We start from the raw sequence: 14830 nt of genomic DNA on the forward strand, positions 1-14830 counted from the left end.
GAAAGAATTTACTTCATCTCCCTTTCCTCACCGTCTCCAGAAATGGCACCACCAATCATCCGGTTGCTCCAGCCCCAGCCCTTAGAGTCCCCTTGACCCCTCTTTCTTTGCTCATCTCCAATGACTCCTCTGTGAGGAGATTCTACCAACACTTTCAGAATCTGACCACATCTGACAACTCTTCCTCAGCCTCCATCTTGGCCTGAACTGTTGCAGTGACATCCTACATGGTTTCATGGCTTCCTTCCTTGCCCACCTACAATCTCTTCCACACAGCAGCCTGAGCAATCATTTAAAGACATAAGTCAGACCACAGCACTCTTCTGCTCAAAACCCTCCCAAGTTTCCCACAGTGAACAGACCAAAACCCAAAATTCATGCAACGCCTCCAGGCCCTGCAGGGTATCTCCTGTTTTTCTCTCTGACCTTCCCTGCTACCACTCTGCCCCCCCGCCCACTGCCCTGTAGCCACACAGGGTGGGGAGTTGGAACCCCAAAATTCAGCTTCTGTGAGCTCTGAGACAAAGGTAATTTTCACTTTCCCAGGTTGTGGAGGATATGCGGGTCCTTTGCAAATGTCATAGCAGCCCAGGAGCCCCCTTGGGGAATTGGCTTCTGGTTTTGTAAGAGATCATAATAAAAGGATTAGTTTATAGCATGATGGCTTTTCCATTTGAGGTTCTCCCTCAGGGTTTACACTCCTCTTAGGATGTTTGTAGAATATCAATTGCTTCAAAATGCATTTTTCTAGTCTTCCTGGTCTTGTATAACTAGTTGGGATGTTGTTATTTATTTATTTATTTATTTATTTATTTATTTATTTATTTGTCGAGAAAATTGGAGAGAAGTGAGCACTGTTGGGAGAAACAAATATGTTGTCATTGGCTTTTTAGAGGTCTGAATGTGGGGTGGTGGGTTGTCATTTCCACTCCAACACAGGTTGTGCTTCTGAGGGCCCTTGAGTCTAAAGAAATAATAACATGGAGGGTATATAGTTTTGGAGCCTGGTGCCTCCATAAGGTCTCAGGAAGGCACTGCTCAAAGGGAAGCCCTAGATTTACAGCCATTTTGATTCATGATCACTTAGCAGTTAAGGGAGTGGGTTTCTGCATCACAGAGACCAGGGTGCAAATCCTGGCTCTCTCTTGGCAGACTCAGTTTCCAGATCTGTAGAGTGATAGCCACCACAGTTCAGACCTCAGGGCTGCAGTGAGGATTAAGGGAATCACGGCCAGGGCAATGTTTGAAATCTATGTTGCCATGCTGTCATCCTTATCCTCATCCTCACCTTTCTGAGTCTCAGCTTCCTCACCTGTAAACTGGAGAAGCTGGTGGATGGAATGACACCAAGTATGAAGAAGCCCAAGGTGGTGCCTGGGACACCGAATATGCACCAAGTGTAACTGAGCAAACTGGAGCTCAGCCATGTGGCACCTCTCCTCATGACCCCACAATTAATGTTGAAAGAAATAGGTTTTTATTAACAAGGACCCAACCCTGGGGGAGCTGAGAGCATCCCCACTCAGAGCCCTCCTCTCCTAAGAGACCTAATGCTTCCCTTGCTCCCCAAAAGACTACAAGCCAAACTATACCCAGAAGTTCCCCGCATCCTTATCTGTTCTTAAGCTGGCCATGCGAACAGATGTCCATCCTCTCCGGAATGTGCACTTGTGGGTTTCAGAATCGTCATCCTCTCACAGCAGCTCTCTCCTTCAGGATCTGGGGCATGCTGTTTTCAACTTTCATGCAGAGGTTCAGGAAAACATGTGCTGTGTTACACTAGATCATGGTAGAGTCTAGCAGGGCCCACGTTCCAAGAGAATGGCTTCTTTGTACATCCTTCAGAGAAGCAGAAGTCTGCAACTCAGCATTCCTGGTCACACTTCAGCTCCCAGCATCTCTCACCAATCCGTGCTTGGCTTGGCAGGTCCCTGTACAGACTGGATTCAGAATTCTGAAGAGGAGACACTGTTCAGCTGCTTCTGGTACCTTAGGACTTGGAGTCTCATGCAGTATTCTGAAGAGGCATAATAAGCCTGATTTGGGGAGAATTTAAAAAAGGCTTGTAAATTCAAACCAACATCTGTGGTTGAGTGAAGAATCATCACTTGTTGATGTGTAGAGGAATAGTTAGCAAAGAGGAAAAAGGAGTTTTCTTTTCCTCTCCTTTTGCCCTGCAATATCCCTCTAGTACCCCTTATAGGCAGATCCTAATAAGGAGCCAAGTAGAGAAGAAGATATGTGGTTTGAAGTGTTCCAGACCTGGCATCACAAAGCCTAGTACAGAAAGATGGATTTGGAACCAAGAGACAAATGCTTAATAACCACCACAGTTTATTTAAAAGAGTAAGTGGTATAAGCTGTCTAAAATGCACAGAAAAATGTGATACAAGAATCAAGGCAGTGATGAGGAAGAAAGAGGAAGAGGAGCAGGTGGGGAATAGGTTGGAGTAGTCATCCAAAGTGTTCGCTGTTAATGACTTGAGGAACGTGAACACTGAATAAGGGTTCATTGGTGTTGGTCGTGAAGGAAGTCATAGATGACTGAGGGCAAGTTATTTCCCCCCAATGACAAGCTGGGGGAAAAAGCCAAATCATCTAAAACTGAACAGTAGATGAAGGTGAAGAAGTAGAGGCAGTGAATAACAATGTCTTTTGAGAAGTTTGGTGGTAAAGGAAAGAAAAATGGGGTTGCCAGAGTCAAAATAAGTTTTCTCCAACAAACCACAACTTTGTAGACTGTTCTTTCCTGGAGGCACTTAGATGGCGAGACCAATACTTGCTCCACAGTGAGGAGACTTTGGCCAAGAAGAGGGATCTACCCAAAGTCACAGAAACACTTCAGAAAACATCTCAGACAAGACAGAAAACCTTGTTCCTTAGTTTTTGGAAAATTCTGGGCCAGAGTGTTCAGGAATTTTTGAGATAAAGTCTCACTGACCCTGGCATTCTCCCCCACCTTCCAAGCTTTTGTCATCCTTACCAGACTTACACCATCTGTAGTTATTGTTCCCTCTGCCCATGGGGTGCTATGGAAGTAACACAGTCCACAGTTTAGAGACAAAAAAATTATTATGGGAAGATTATGGGGAATCAGCACATGGATTCGGGTAATTTACCAGAAAACAGCCTCCATATCCAGAGAAGTAGGGGATCTTTGGGACCAGGGTGGGTATGAAATTTCAGGCAGCAGCAATTAACATGAACATCTACATAGGTGGTGGCTTGGAGTGCGGAGGACATTCCAGAGAGGAGACTAGCAAGCAGGACATAATTCTGTGTGAGATAATCAAGATATCAGTCAACATGATATGCCCTTTCTAAGGAGACTGAAAGCCAGAGCAGAGCGAGTGTCTTTCCCTCATTCTGCATCACACTGCTACTGCTGTCCGCTGTCCATGGTGCTGAGTCATATTCCTCCCTGGATACTGATCCACCACCTGTCCCCGGACAACAGTTTCTTGCTGTTCCCTGGTCTCTCTGTCTCTCTGTCTTTCTCTCTCATCAGCTAAGAAGGATCTTCCTTCTCACCTTGGTCTACTTCACGACGCTAGGATGCAAAATATTGCTTGATACGCTGGTTGATCAAAAGACTTATTTCCCACTTTTAATATTGGCAACACATTCACATTTATAAAACATTTTCTAGGCGGAACCAAATATGTCTGTGGCACTTCTGTGAAAGATGGCAGCCTAAAGGTATTGGTGGGGATAAAATGAGATGCCCTAAGTCTTTCAAGGTTTTGAAACTAGCTGTAAATTAGCTTTGTTGGAGCTGCATTATCCAATATGGCGACCACTTGTCACATGTGAATATTGAACACTTGAATTGCAGCCAGTCCAAATCAAAATGTGCTATAAGTATAAAATATACACCAGATATCAAAGGCTTAGTAAAAAAATAGGATGTAAAAGATTTCATTAATAAGTTTTATATTGATTACATGTTGACATGATAATACTTTGGATATATTGAGTAAATAAAACATATTGCTAAAATCAATATAATCTGTCTTTTCCCTTTTAAGTTAGCATTACTAAAAATCTCAAATTTATACATGTTTCTTGTTATATTTTTACTGGATAGCATTAATTTAGAGTACTACATAACTAAACTAATCAACCCAAGGACATAGATTCAATTACGTTCCCCATCATGGACCATATCTTCCTGGTGGCTCAATCCATCATGTGCACCCTCATCCTAAGAAAGAATGTATACAGTTCACTGCAAACTTATCCTCACCCCTCAGAGGAGGATGCCTCCATCCCCTACGATGCCTATGACCAATCACACAGAGCTTCTCCCCATCATGTAGAGTACCAGGTCCTTTCCTCCTTCTGTATATTTGCACTTGCTGTATTCTCTGTTTTTAATGCATTTTCCCACAAAGAATCTCTTAGTCACCCTTCAACATCCACTTTAAATCCTGTCTTCTCTTGGAAGCCCTGCTGGAAGTCTCCTGGCAGGGCTGCCAAGTCTTACCTCTATATGTTCATAGAACCTCAACTGGAACATCTTGTTGCATGCAAAATTGCCCATTTATTTGTCATATCCCTTACTAGGCTGGGGGCTCTTGAGGTCAGGGGTCTGGTGTGATTCATTTTATAATATTGGTACCTGGAATAAAAACAGGGAGTAAGATCAAATCCTTGCCTTTATGAAGTCTGCATTCTAGTAGGAGAGACAGAGAAGATACAGGTAATCATAGGAAGTCAGATAGTAGTGGATGCTATGAAGAAAACTGAAGCAGGGAATAGAGTGGCAGATGTGTCCTTTTTGAGAGACCTGAGATAGTGACACTTCAGCGGAGTGTATTCAGCACAGAATAGTTGCAAATAAATACATGATACATGAAAAATTTCATCTCCTTTTATAGACACCCCTTTACTTTTTTCACCAAATATCATCCTTGTAAAGATACCTCTTATAACTGAGCCCCTTCCATGCTCCAGCCACATTGCTCTTCTTTCTTTGCTTTGAAAAGGAAAGCTCATCCCTGCCTCAGGGCTTTTACACATGCTTATCTTCCTGCCTGTGGTGATCTTTCCCTGGGTCTTGTTGTTTTGTGAGCACTTACACACCCTTAGCAACTCCTCATGGCCTCTTTACATTTTAAAGTTGTGCTAATTGTCAATTTCACCATGCCACATTGGGAGACAGAGCAGACACATGAACATTTCTATCATACTTTGCACATATATTTTTTAAAGCTCTACTGTTGTTCTCACAATGGTCCTTTTTCACTTTGCTGCTATCACTAACCTTCTTGGGAACCATGGTGACTTACTGTACATATATAATAATAACAAACAGCAACAAAAAAAAACCCAAGAAAATATTCATAGCACCATGTCCTGAGATGTTAGCCATGCGAGGTATAGCAGTAAACTGCCTCACACTTGTGCATTCTTTCTTTTGTTTGTTTCCTGAGAGACATGTGACTGAACATACAGGAGTCGGCATGAAACTGAAGTTTTTTGTTCAACAACTGAGACACTTTTTCCATGAACAACTTGGCTGAGAACTGAATTGTTCAAGATGGGACACATTCAAGCACTGAGGCTGGACTATGGGAATGAGCCTGTCACCTGGCGAGACCTCTACACGGGGCACTGAGTGATGGACAGCTGGGAAAGGACAAAAAGCCCTCCATGTCATCGTGTCCATCTAGCAACTCCAAATAAAACACTCTGCACAGGAGGCCCCAGGGGTTAAGGAGGAAGGGACTCACTTAAGCCGGATGTGTCAATAACATATTTTGAACTGTACATCATGAATGTCACAAAATGTCTTTCAAAATATCTTTCATTTACTGTGTCCTGTTTTGACCTGGCGTCTTCATCTGTACCACGAATGGGGTGCATCTAGGGACAGTGACAGAGGAAACCATTCAGTCTGCTGTGAGTGAAGGTGAGGGAGAGGGTGTCCTGGCCTCAGTTTGGAACCTTGAGTTCTAGCCTGGCTCTGCCCATTCCTTCCTCTTTGACATTGGACAGCTCCCATGCCCTTTCTGGGCCTGTTTTCCCATCTGTAATAATAGTAGCATTAGCTACAGCTGACAGGCAATTTTCACAAATGCTTATGGAATCCTCATAGCATGTTTACGATATAAAAACTACTTAGTCCCACTTTACAGATGGGGAAGGATTTAAATCTAGTTCTGCCTTATGCCCAAGCTTGTAACCTTGCCACCATATCACCAATTTCGTTCAGAGCAGATCTGAGGCCTCCTTGGTGGGCAAGAGGAACACTTCTGTGTTACACTGAGAAGACTTGCCCCCGAACACAGATGCTCTCCATCATTTGTTTCAAAAGCTGAGGTAGCCAACCCCTCAGTCTTAATTTCAAAAGTGTATTAAAATATGTATTTCAGATTACTCTAATAACCCATGTTTACAAAATAAATAAATACATAAATAAAACAATGCCTCTATTTAGAGATAGCATTTGATTCATTTAGAGATGATAACACATTGGTTCATTTGCCTCTAGTCTTTGCTCTGTGTGACTAGATATAGATGATATAGATACATGGTCAGCTAACTACCCTCTTTGTGGGTAGATCTTCTTGAAGGGACAATTGAGTGGTACACTTCCCTGTCTGCCACACCAGTCATTTAACTATTCTGGACAAAAATAGGACACCCACAGAGTCCCAACCATGGGGACCTTGTTGTGCTGATCTTCCACCAGCCATCCTCAAATGCAGCCTAAGTCTCCTGCTGCCTACTCACTGTTTCCCTGGGATGTCCTGCCCCTCCTGCCTCAGGGCCTTTTCTGTTGGCCTGCCTGGAAAACAGTAAATTCTCCATAAATCTGTGTGTGTGTGTGTGTGTGTGTGTGTTTTAAGATTTTATTTATTTATTTTTAGAGAGGGAAGGGAGGGAGAGAGAAACATCAACATGTGGCTGCTGGGGGTTATGGCCTGCAACCCAGGCATGTACCCTGACTGGGAATCGAATCTGGGACACTTTGGTTCGCAGCCCACACTCAATCCACTGAGCTATGCCAGCCAGGGAAAATCTGTGTTTTTTAAAAAAAGATGAATAAATGAATGAATGACCCATTCCTTGAAGTCTTGCTCTCATCTCAGCATTGTTCCAGATACCCCTGGTAGAAATCAGTCTTTCTCTGATGCCAAAGCTGGGTTTGTGCTCTGTTCAGCTCTAGGTCTGAGGATAACAGCTTCTGCTTCTAATTTGTCGGCACTTAGGAGCTGTGTCTAAATTTTCCCGTCTCCCCATGCCCTTTTATACGTGCTTTGCAAATTTTATCCTTTCCAAATCCTATGAGGGGCTGATGCTCTAAAATTCCCATTACAAGCAGGGAGTCTGTGCTCTGAGAAGCTTAGAGCCAAGATTCACCATCAGGAGGAAGAACCCAGAGCTGAGCTCTCACCCAGGACTTGACCCCATTCAGCACGTCTTCTACCTACTGATACGTGTTAGAGCTGAACACCATTCTAACTTGGGTCATTGGAGAGTAGGGGTTCCCAGCAGATGTTTCAGCACCACCACCCACTGGAACATCACGGTGTACCTCCTCTTTGTAGAATATCAGCAAGGAAGCCAAGGAGAGGAGGCTGAATGAGCAGACAAGGACCAGGTTCTAGGGGAAACACGGTGCCAGACTTGGGGCCTCCACCCTGGCAAATTGTTGTTGGCTTAAAAATGAACTTCATTTTTTTTTAAGAGTAGCTTTAGGTTGACAGCAAAACTGGGCAGAAGGTGCACAAATGTGTTGTGTACCTCCTGCACCCACACAGGCACTGCCTCCCCCATTACCAGCACCCCGCACTGGAGTAGGACATTTGTTACCATTGATGAACCTACACTGACTCATCATAATCACTCAAAATCCAGGTTACATTATGGTTCACTCTTGGTGTTGTACAATCTATGGGTCTGGGCAAATGTATAATGACATGTACCTGCCATTACAGCATCAGAGTAGTTTCATGTCCCTAAAAATCCTCTGTGCTGTGCTTATTCATCCCCCCTCACTCCTGCAACCACCAACCTTATCACTGTCTCATAGTTTTACCTGTTCCAGAATGTCACATACTTGGAATCATACAGTGTGAAGCCCTTCACATTCACTTAGTAATATGCATTTAAAGTACCTCCCTGCCCCCTCATAACTTGATAGCTCATTTCCTTTTAGTGGTGAATAATACGCCATTGTGTGGATGTATCACAGTTTATTTATCCATCCATTTACTGAAGAGCCTCTTTGTTGCTCTGAGTTTTGGCAATTATGAATAAAGCTGTCATAAACATCTGTGTGCAGGTTTTTGTGTAGACAATCCTTTTCAACTTCTTTGGGCAAATAACAAGGAACACAGTTGCTGGATCATGTTTGGTAACACTCTCTGGAAGCTTCTATCAGCATCCTGATGTCCAGATCCATAGGTGCTGCTGTCAGCAGCTCCATTAGTAGCCATGCCTGCAGGCAGAGGGTCAGCTGGATAGGCAAGCAATCACAGGACAAAAGGGGCAAACGTTGACTCCGCTTGCCAACCTTGGATAGGAGCCAAAGAGAATTGTTTTGTTCCCCCTTCTGGAACCAAAGGTGAGGCCTTGCTCTTTCCTGCAACACTCTCTCCCTCCCAAGCTGAGGAGGGTGGGATGCAGGCCTCTGAGCCATTAGCCCCAGCCCCAGATCCTAGTCTGGGGGAGCCCTGGACAGCAAAGGGCAAAGGCCATGGGAGAGGCTTCTCTGGCCCTCCCTCTCTCCCTGTCTACAGCCCAGTTACCCATCCCAACAGTTCCTGCCCTGGCTCAGACCTGGACTAGCCATGGCCTTTGTCTCCTTTCAACCCACCCTACACATCACCTGCCAAAGGAAACTTCCTGAAACTGAGATTAGCTGAGATTGTCTCTCTCCAGCTCAGAAAACTTCCATGGCTTCCTGGTACCTGGCCCAGTTGTTCTCCAAGAGTTGTCTCAGGAGGGGCAAGGGGTGGGGGGCCCAAGTCCTTTCCCAGGGGGTCTTCATGGTCCACACAAATTCTAAATTAATATAAATCTATTATTTGTCTCCTTACTCTCATTCTCCCACAAGAGCAGAGTTTTCTACTCCATGATACACAATATTGTAACAGATTGAAAACAGAGAAGATATGAGAATCTAGCTATTTTTTTATGAAGCCAGCCATAATGGTGACGTTTAAAAATGTAAAACAGACTGACTTTTCTTACTAACAATGTTTTATTTTTTATAAAATAGATCATTTTGTTAAAATGCAATGAGATTATTGTTGTTTTAAAGGGATCAACAAATACATCTTTTTAAAAAGGTTTCAGTGTTACAGAATCCCAGCCTCTGCACCTCTGAAACAGATGTGTGGGCCCGATGGCCTGTGCCAAGACTCCTAATGTTACAGGTGGGCACAGGTAACCAGGTTCTTGGTGATCAAGACAAAGAATTGAACCGAACACCCAGAGTTTATAGCACAGAACATGGGAGCAGGCCAACTCCAAGCGGAGATTGACCTCATGGGCTGGAGAGACTCTATTCTTATAGGGTGGATCCTTCCTGGCTAGTTTTGGTGGGCTTTTACTGAGCATGTGGTCTCCCATGATTTTCCCTGATTGGCTACCAGGGAAGGGGTCCCACAATATTACCTAATGGACCCTTCTCCTTGTGCTAGGTTCGCCTTGTCCATCACCGGAGAATTATAGATCTCCATGTTAGAGATTGGTGAAAAGGAAAGGAATTATTTATTCAAGTTATACATATTTAAGAGTAATGACTTAATGTCTTCATTAAAATCCTAAAGTCCCTTAAAACACCCACAAACACACACAGTCCTTTCTTCCCCCCTTTGCCTGGTCTAGGGTACCGTATCTCAGGAAAAGAAATAGAAGTATGTGGCTCAGGTAACCCCCAGTTCTTCTCAGTAATCTGTGCTCAGCTGGTAGGCCTCCCTCGGTTCTTGGCACTATCAGTTGTGTCACCGGGATCTCCAGTTCTTATTCCAAAACCACATGACACCTTCTCATGGCCCACCAGCAAGAGTCCTTTCATCCCTTTCCTTCCCACAGCATTTCTCCTGCATTCTTCTGAACTGCTAAGAGAGAGTTCTGCATCACTGCTACATCTTGTTTTCTGGCTTCCTAAGCTGCGTGGCAAAGGGAGACCCCAAGCCATGTGGTTCTGCCCTGCTAAATCTGCATGACGATTCTCTGCCAAAGCCATGTGGCGATTCTTGTCAAGGCTGCTTCGCCTGGGTTTAAATCCCAGCGCTAATCTTCTTCTGCAGCCCCATTTCCGACTCCTCCCACAATCAGCTACACTTGCCAGTACTCCCATAATTTCCAGTTTTTCTGGGCTGCCATAGTAAGTCTGGGCAGGCGTGGCCCGGTGGCATGGAGCCGTCATCTCTAAGCTCTGGAGCAGGCTCTGTAACCAGGGGGAGTCACCTCCCAGTTACATCTTGGGTGGAAGTCACTCCTTTCTCCCTGGCTCAAAGCATGACCACAGCTGTTTAACATATCTATGAAACCAGTTAAAGGTTATAGAAATGTTAAATGACCGTTCTAGAGGTCATTAGACCTCTCTCTACACCCAGTTACATCAGAGTTAGTTTGTTTTATGGCAAATATCGATGGATGGAATCCACCCATATAGACAAACGCTCTTTGAGGTCTTCAATTTTAGAGAATGAACTGAGAAGAAAAAAAAGAATTAACTACAAGATAAGAGGATCATGTCTAAATCATCCCAGTGTGGCATTAAAGGCTCTGTCCTCCATTTGACCCTCACACATTTAGGCTACAGCAGCACCCAGGGCTGGCAGACCCCTAGGTGACCTCCCGGCCATCCCTCATTTGGTCACTTCTGCTTGCAAGGCCCTTTCCTTCCTTCTCTCCTTGTCATCCTTTCAATTTCATGTCAGTCAGCACCTGCCTTCCCTGACTGCCCTTACCTCAAGGCTGGGTCAGAGCCCCTCCTCTGAATCTTTTTCTCTGCACTTTTTTGGTCTCTTTCTATTGTCTCTTCCTCTAGGGGCTGTGAACCTCTGTGGCAGGTGCAGGTCCTGCTCCCTCTCTCTTAACCCCTGCTTGGCACACCTCAGGACCACAGTCGTGCTGTGCTGGGTTGGGCAGATGCCACTTTAGTCACCCCTGAACTGCCGAGTGCAGAGCCTGGCTTAGCTAGGTATGTAACCCCCTTTCTATTTTTTAAAAAATGCATGTTTTTCTCCTGTAAACATTAAGAGAAAAATGCATCACCCCCACAAACAAACTTTTGTCAGATTTCAGTATCCCTTTTCAGTGTTTCCCCCCTCTTTCAGTTCTTTGCATTATGGTGATTCCAACTAAGCACAGTTCTAAGATCTGTGTTTTCACCCAGCTATAAAACACAGTATTTTTCAGTTTTAAGAAAGTGTTCAGAAATAGACTATTGAATTGATTTAACAGCTGCCTCCTTCAACGTGGGATCTGTGGCATTTCCAGTGTGGTAATGTTTAGTCTACCCTCATTCAAAGGGCAAATATTTAAAATAAGTGTCCATTTGCTGGCAAATATTTGGTGAAATATATACATACTCTCACTGAAGTGTAAATAGAAAGATCTGGTTTGGTAAATAATTTTGTGGTATGTTACTGGGGTCATAAAACATTCTAAGGCATAGAGTTTATAATTGTGGCCCTGGGATTATCCTAAAGGATTGTGAAAATATTGGAAAGATCCAGCATGTGTTTAACTGAATGAGGCCTTCAAAAGAGCTTGCACTAGAGTTGGGTGCTCTAGTTTCTAAATGACTTGGGGTCCAGTCAAGTTTTGCCATCTTTCTCCCCTTATGGCAGAGGTCCCTGTTAGGTTGGAGTTGCTCAAGAAACCATATGGACACAGCAAGCTAAGGAGCAGGGTTTATTAGCAGAGAATAAGAGGGAAAGTGGAGCCAACCTAGGGAGGCTGGGGAGCCAACCAAGGGAGGTTAAGACTCGTGGGGGAAAGTGGGGCTAACCTAGGGAGGTTAAGACTCACTTGGTTGTTCTTAGGGCAGGATTTTTAATGCAAAAACCCATGAAGGGTAACTGGTTGGGGTGTCAGAATCTGATTGGCTAGAGCTGGTTGCTGGGTGTCATTTCTGCAGACCATTTTTTAAAAATATGTTTTATCGGTTATGCTATTACAGTTGTCCCTTCCCCCTCTTTATTCCCCTTCCACCCTGCACACCCTCTCTCACCCACATTCCCCCCTTTAGTTCATGTCCATGTGTCATATATATAAGTTCTTTGGCTTCTACATTTCCTATACTATTCTTAACCTCCCCCTATCTTCTACCTACCATTTATGCTACCCATACTCTGTACCTTTTCCCCTTCTCCCCACCCACTCCTCTGCTGATAACCCTCCATGTGATCTCCATTTCTGTGATTCTTTTCCTGTTCTAGTTGTTTGCTTGGTTTGTTTTTGTTTTTGTTTTTGTTTTAGGTTCAGTTGTTAATAACTGTGCATTTGTTGTCATTTTACTGTTCATATTTTTTATCTTCTTCTTCTTCTTAGATACATACCTTTAACATTTCATATAATAAGGGCTTGGTGATGATGAACTTCTTTAACTTGACCTTATCTGGGAAACACTTCATCTGACCTCCCATTCCAAATGATAGTTTTACTGGATAGAGTAATCTTGGATGGCCTTTCATGATTTTGAATACTTCTTTCCAGCCCCTTCTTGCCTGCAAGGTTTCTTTTGAGAAATCAGCTGACAGTTTTATGGGAACTCCTTTGTAGGGAACTGTCTCCTTTTCTCTTGCTGCTTCCAAGATTCTCTCCTTATCTTTAATCTTGACTAATGTAATGATGATGTGCCTTGGTGTGTTCCTCCATGGGTCCAACTTCTTTGGAGCTCTCTGAGCTTCCTGGACTTCCTGGAAGTCTATTTCCTTTGCCAGATTGGGAGAGTTCTCCTTTATTATTTGTTCAAATAAGTTTTCAATTTGTTGCTCTTCCTATTCTCCTTCTGGTACCCCTATGATTTGGATGTTGGAACATTTAAAGATGTCCTGGAGGTTCCTAAGCCTCTCCTCTTTTTTTGGAATTTTTGTTTCTTCATTTTGTTCTGGTTGAAGGTTTATTTCTTTCTTTTGGTCCACACCATTCATTTGAGTCCTGGTTTCCTTCCCTTCACTGTTGGTTCCCTGTACATTTTCCTTTATTTCACTTAGCATAACCTTCATTTTCTCATCTAATTTGCAACCATATTCAACCAATTCTGTGAGCATCCTGATTACCAGTGTTTTGAACTGTGCATCTGATAGGCTGGCTATCTCTTCATTACTTAGTTGAATTTTTTTTTTTTTTTGGAGCTTTGATCTGTTCTTTCATTTGGGCCATTTTTTTTTTGTCTTGGTGTGCCTGTTATGTAATAAGGGGGGAGCCTTAGGTGTTCACCAGGGCAGGGCAACCCACATTACTGCACTGTGGTGTTGTGTGTGGGGGAGGGGTCCAAGAGGGAACAATGGTGCATGCTCCTCTCTCTGCTGGTTTTCAGTCACCTCCCCTGATTCCTACAATTAGATTGGGCCCTTCTGGTGCTGATTCCCGGGTGGGTGGGTTTGTGTATGTTCTAAGACCCTGTGGATCTCTCCAATGCACTCTCCTGTGAGGCTGGGAGTTTCTCCTGCTGGCACCCCGACCGCCACAGATGTTTTCAATCAGAGATCCGAGGATTTATTTCCCTGAGCTAGAACCCTGTGTTGTGTGGTCTGTCTGGCTCCCTAGTTGTTCCTCCTGGGTTATCTGCACTTGAATGTGGGACCGCCCAGTCCACCAGCAGCTGCCTTGCCTCGAGTCCTCTCCGCCCAGCTGCCTGTCTCTGCCCCTCCTACCAGTCTGGATGAATGTTTCTTCTTTAACTCCTTGGTTGTCGGACTTCCATACAGTTTGATTTTCTGTCAGTTCTGGTTGTTTTTTTGTTTTTAAATTTGTTGGTGTCCTTCTTTTGATTGTGGGAGGAGGTGCAGTGTGTCTACCTATGCCTCCATCTTGGCTGGAAGTCCCCATTGTTCTTGATACATCTTGTCAGGCTCAAGTTAAAGCTGCATCCCGTTATGCCGGATTGGCCAACCCCAGACCCCAGTTTTAGCCGGGCATCTGTCTGTCCTGGGTAGGGTCGGCAGGCAGTTTCTCAGGCAGGCATTTTCCCAGGCCACAGTTTCCCATGGTACAGTTTTCCCACCTGGTGATTTTCCATTCCTCCTAGGCCTACCTAGGTCTGTCAGTCCCCTCATCCCCTCAAAGTGTCCTCCTCTTCCCTGAGACCTTCTTCATGGGGTGCCACCACCTCCAGGAAGCCCTCACCTCTCTTTGAGGTCTGGATTGAGTGGGTGAGGAGCTAGTCTGGGCAGTGCCAGGCTCACTGTGGGAAAATGTTTCCTCACTTCTCCACTTTGTCCCCTTTCCCCTTCATTGGTCCTATTAGTCACCAGTGGAATTGAGTGGCCTTGGCTGTACCTACTCTACCCACTCTATGTCCTAGCTTTACTCACCTAGGAGTCATGCATTTGGTCCATAGCTTATCACTTCTGTCTCGAGTGCCAGGTATCTGGCCCTAGTTAATAGAAAATAATGACAAGTCTTTTATAGGCCCCCATCCTGGGTTGCTAGAATTTTCCTATTCACCCACCTACTCGGCTCTCCTGGAGATGGTGTCTGTACAATCAAGAAATGCTTCGTTCATTCATCCACTCATTCATTCACTCAACATTGGTTAGTACCTGTACAGTATCTGGTTTTTTCTGGGCACTGGCTGCTGAGCAGAGGAGGGCACCTGCCCTCAAGCATCTCACAGAGAGATAAGTACGAAAGC

The sequence above is a fragment of the Phyllostomus hastatus genome, unplaced genomic scaffold, assembly GCF_019186645.2.
Source record: "Phyllostomus hastatus isolate PE091 unplaced genomic scaffold, TTU_PhHast_1.1 phas_contig_17, whole genome shotgun sequence".
Classification (NCBI taxonomy): Eukaryota; Metazoa; Chordata; class Mammalia; order Chiroptera; family Phyllostomidae; genus Phyllostomus; species Phyllostomus hastatus.